We start from the raw sequence: 5,754 nt of genomic DNA, 5'->3' as shown, positions 1-5,754 counted from the left end.
GGAGGCTTTCCAGGAGAAAATATGGACAGCATTGCCATTATGGTGTCATCAACATCCTCAACTCCGCTGTACCCCAGGACGTAGCTGATCAAATCCACCAGCATTTTGCCCAGGTCATTCAGGTAATGATATCCAATAGGAGGAGTTCTCGTAGTTTCAGAGCTTGGCTGTATGAATAACTGATTGATTTTGATGATCTGGGCACTTGACAAATTACTCCCCTTCTTTACTAAGTCCAACATGGAGAGAGGGGTCAATGGTCTTGCAGTGTGAAAATGCAGCATCTCATTTATGGTTTCTGGGGTGATATGGAACAAGACTGAGCCTGTAGGACTGAGAATAGCTCTCTGGCATGGATCATAGCACTCCTGGCATCTATGGATCAAGTCTGGAAGGGCATTGACTTGAGGGAGGTTGTAAATGGGCAAATTTGAGTCCCAAATCCCTAAAATATCAGCTCCACTAAGGTGTTGGGCTTTCAATTCATTTAGCATATGAATATTAAACTTAGAATTCATTGGGAACCAGTCTATCATCTGATAATCTACATCTCCCAGGGCTTTCCATTCTAACTCCCTTTGAGGGGCATTCAGAGGCTGAATATTCAGGGCTATTGGTGTTTCCATGGCTAATAAGGCTTCTGACTTGTATGTGAACTGGTTTGAGTGAGCAGAGCAACACAAAGGGGTTTCTTTGCAATAGAGAGGTGAGTTGCAAGGAACAGAGGGTAAATTGTGAAAGCAGCAATTGAAATACTGCTCAGAGGACTGATGAAGCCAGTACCAGGACTGATAAGAGTGTTTCTACGGTGAATTTATGCAGTTGAGGTTTTTAGTTCACGACTGCGCGAACTACCTGTGAATTTAGGTAAATTTTGCTAAATGCAGGCTCTGCAGAAGGTTTTTTGCCCCGCCAGTTGGAAATGGATACAGGTCACTGGATGTTTGCTGGTGAATTCAGTGCTTTACACTCTCTTAAGCCAGTTTCTTGGACAAATATGGATAAAACCAGGTGCGGGGAATGATTTTGAGAAATACCTTGTGAATTGCCGGTAACAGTTGCAAATGCAGGTATGACGGATGCGCCCACGGTTTCTGAGTCGAGTTCTGCAGGTTGGCGCTGGTTTGGTCGTGAAATGCATGCAAGGAGAACAATAGTCGTTTTCGCAAAAAGTGGGAAAAACACAATTTTTTGGCTAAAATATGGATTTTTTGAAATATTGACGCGTTTTTTGGATGACGTCAGCATGACGTCATCAGGTGGGGTCAAGGTCGGATGACGTCAGCATGACATCACCGGGTGACGTGGCAAGTTGTGAGTGGTCCACGGGGATGGTGAGGTGGCAGACAGATCAGAGCAGTGGCGGACAAGGGTGCTGACGCGGCGGCGAGGTAGCACTGACGTGGGCCTGACGTGGTGATGACGTAGGCATAGCAGGACCGGCGGTAAACCAGAAGTGGTAATGGTTTTTCTCGGACCGCCTTAGATACGGTCGCTGTTTTGTCAGAGGGCGACCTGAGAAATTGTGAGGGCGACGCGTGGCAGAGGCCTGACGTCACCCTCTGACAGTTTCTCGGGTGCTATCTTACGGACGTCGGGCCCGACCCGATATGCATACAGGTCGTCCGATCAAAGGTGCCCGATCCAACGGTTGACGGATCGCTAAATTGTGCGGACGATACGGCAGCGGGTGGGGTAATAAAATATTATTTTCTTTGAAAAACGCGCCCGGCGGGACTTTGGGTTTCGGCAGAGTTATATAGTTTTCATTGTATTTTTCAAATGAAAATGTATATTGCGCCCATACTTTGGATAAGTCGGAAAAAGTGGGTTTTTTGTGTATTTTTGCGAATAGAGCGGGTTAGGGGTAAAAATGGAGTTTTTACAAGGTTTTTTAGCAAATGAAGGGGTTAATGGTTTGGATAACTTTTGAAGGGGAAAAAGGGGTAGGGTTTGGGTTCTTAAACTGACCAGATGTCACTTTAATCCCTGACTGTGAACATATGGCTATAGTGCCAAAGGGGAAGGGGTATTTATAGCATGCTTGGGGTTTATACACCATAGTGTTTATAATAGTAGGGAAAAGGGGAACATAGGGGATTTAGATAATAAGAAGTTAGGGGTTAGTAAGAGTGGGGGAAGGGGTGAAACACTAAGTTTTTGTATGAAATCAACTTAGTATAGGAAGTAGATCAAAATGAAAAGAATTTTTAGACAAGAAATGTGGCTCTAAAGGAAACCAGAACCAACATAAAACCTTGAATTCTTTCATGAACACAACTGGTGTAGGGATGTTAGTAATGAATATGAGAAAGGGAAAAAGGAAGTTAGACATGCTCCATTGTGTTACTGCAAAGTGATAGAGAAGAGGAGCTTTTCTATCCATTGATGCTTTCCTTGTTTTGACCAGCAAGATTCAGTTGGAAAGGAATGACATTTCTGCAACCCCATCTACCTACCCATCTACTTGCCTAGCATTTTTTGTTTCTTCTTGGAGGGTGCACTTGGACTTGCAGACCCTTATGTGCCTTTTCTTTTCCATTGGATTTTTCTTTTGATTGTCTATCTAGCACTACCCTTATTGCTTCCAAGGCCCCAGATTAGGCGGTTGGGAACCTTAATTCTCTGCCTAACTATTGGTCTGCCAAGATTAAAGAGTTTGGACAGACTTCTTTCTCTATTCTACAACAAAAAATTGAAACATGGCATGATCCAGATTAGGCTGTTGGACCATCCACCAAAATTGAGTCAACATCAAGCTATGTACATACCTTGTCTTCTCTTGGAAATATGGGATCTTTGTATCAGCAAAGCAGAGCATATTTGGCACTTGCATTTGCCAATCATGAAATATGAAACCTATTGATATAGGTATCCAACAGTGGCTCCACATGGGGATGGTTTTTCTTCTTGAAAGACCAAGAACAGCAGGTCAGAATGCCTTGGCCCTTTGACTACTCTTTACCAAAACTTGGAGTTTTTCTTCCTTGAAACCTCAAAATTGTAAACTGTCATATTTATAGAACTTGCTGAATTACAGCCTTTTCCTGCTTCTGCAAGATCCTTCAACTAAGCTATTCACATGCTGAAAGAAAACACTAAACACAACAAATTATGTACAAGGGAACAACCATGCTATATACATGGGGGGCAGTCAAAATAGTGCTTCAACATCCTGCCATTCACAGGACCTTCATCCAAATCAGTTTCATCAAGATTCTTGAGGAAGTAAGTGTTGTTTCCTTGTACTGCTTGGATGACAAATGGTCCTCTCCAAAGGGAATCAAATTTTCCATGTTTTCCTTTATCTTCCCTTCTTGAATCCCACTTGAGGACCTTGTCACCCATGTTGAAATCTTCAGCCTTAGTCCTCCTGTCAAAGGCTTTCTTCAGCTTCTCTTGTAGGATTTGAACTCTGTTATAAACTTGGTCTCTAGTTTGTTGTAAACATATAATTTGATTTACCCTCCTTTGCATATCATTGGGCTCAGCTTGAGTCTCTTGAAGTAGTTTCATAACAGGGATCCCTAGTGATGAAGGGAATTTGGCCTCTAATCCATAGACTAACTCATATGGGCTGACCCCAATTGATCTCTTGGTTGTTAGTCTATCTGCCCATAAGGCATTCACAAGCTTCTTATGCCAATTCTTCTTATTTTCTTCCAATACCTTCTTTATGATGTTTACAAGGCTTTTATTTGATGATTCAGCTAGGCCATTTCCTTGGGGATAGTATGCAGTGGAATGGCCCAAAGTGATGTGAAATCTGTGGCAAAAGTTCACCATCTTCTTAGATCTGAAAGCAGCAGCATTGTCTGTTATTATCTTATCAGGACAACCAAATCTAGCAAGGATATTGGCCTCAAGGAACTGAATGATAGTGGAATCATTTGCTTGTCTACATGGGATGGCCTCAATCCATTTAGTAAAGTAGTCTGTAGCTGTTAGAATCCATCTATGTTGGCCTGAAGATGAGGGATGAATTTCTCCAATGAAATCCAAGCCCCATTGCTGAAAAGGTCTCTCTGTTGTAATAGGCCTCAAAGGAAGTGGCAGTAACTTTCTCTTTCCCTCAAACACTTGGCATTTATGACATGAAGTGGTAAATTTCTTGACATCAGAGAAAACAGTGGGCCAATAATAACCAGCTCTCAATATCTTATCCACAGTGGACTTCCAATACAAATGTCCACCACAATTACCTGCATGAAATTCTTCCATGATTTTGTTAGACTCATTTTCCATTAAGCAGTTTAACAATATACCCTCATGGTTTTTCCAAAGCAAATTTCCATTCATAACACAAAATTTTGAAGCTTTCATTTTTAGGAACCTACATTTAGTTCTGGACAGTCCTGGGGGAGCACACAGGTTTTGTAACACATAACAGATATCAGAATACCAGGGGGATTGTTCAAAGGCTACATTGATCTTTGGAGTCGCCAGCTCCGGTTCACTGTCCAGCTGGTTGATGTCCAAGGCTTGGAAATTTGTTTCAGACATTAATTTGGCCAAACCTTGCCCTTTTATCAGTTTTGTAGGTTTTATTTCAATGTCAAATTCTAAAATGTTGGCAATCCATTTTCCTCTTCTGCCCTCTAAGTTCTCTTGAGTAAGTATGTCTTTCACAATTGGGCTTGGTACATAGGCTATAACATGGGAGTATAGGATGTAGATCCTAAAGTCTTTAATAGCTTTGACCAAAGCATATGCTTGCTTTTCCATGATCTGGTATTTCAGGGGTGCATCTCTAAGAGCTCTACTAAAAAAAGCAATAGGTTTTTCATTTCCTTGGTCATCTTTCTGTAATAAGACAGCCGCAATTGTGTGTTGGGAAGCAAAGGAAAATATGATAAATTCCTTATCAAATTGAGGGTTGGTTAAGGCTGGGGTTTGGGTGAGGGCTAGTTTGATACCTTCAAAAGCTTGATTTGCTTCTACTGTCCATTTTACTTTTGAATCCTTTTTTAGCATGTTATTGAGTAATCTGCTTAATTCGGCCAAATTTGGGATAAATCTCCTTAGGAAGTTGATTTTACCCAGAAAGGCTTGTAATTCCTTTAGATTTCTTGGATGAGGCATTTGTAAGATGGCCTGGATTCTGTCTGGGTCGATCCTAATGCCATCCTTTGAAATGATGTGACCCAACAGTTTACCTTCTTCCAAACGAAACAGGGATTTCTTGGGATTTAAGGAAATTCCATATTTCTTACAAGTTATGAATATCTGCCTTAGATGTTTCAGATGTTCAGGGTCAGATTTTGAAAATGGTGTAAGGTCATCTAAGTAGACCACAAGGAAATCATGGATCTCTTTGGCAAAAGCAATATCCATTGCTCTTTGAAAGGTAGCCCCTGCATTTTTCAATCCAAAAGGCATTTTCACATATTTGAAGGTTCCCCAAGGGGTTGTAAATGTTGTTTTGTCCTGATCATCAGGGTGAACTAGGATCTGGTTGAAACCTAAGAATCCATCAAGTAGAGAAATTCTTGAGGCCCCCACTACTCTCTGCAAGATGTGATCCATCTTGGGTAAGGGGTAGTTATCTTTCAAGGACACTTGATTTAAGTTCCTTAGATCAACACAGAGCCTTATTTCACCAGTTTTCTTTCTTGTAGGGACTAAGTTTGAAATCCAATCAGAAAATCTGATTGGTGCTATGATGCCAGCTTTAAACATTTTTTGTACCTCTTGTTCCATTGCTGGGAGAAGCATAGGATTGATTCTCCTCAATTTTTGCTTAAAGGGTTTTTG

The sequence above is a fragment of the Pinus tabuliformis genome, chromosome 2_2, assembly GCF_031772625.1.
Source record: "Pinus tabuliformis cultivar Carrire ecotype Pingquan chromosome 2_2, CPIR1, whole genome shotgun sequence".
Classification (NCBI taxonomy): domain Eukaryota; kingdom Viridiplantae; phylum Streptophyta; class Pinopsida; order Pinales; family Pinaceae; genus Pinus; species Pinus tabuliformis.
This window is presented reverse-complemented; position numbering follows the sequence as displayed.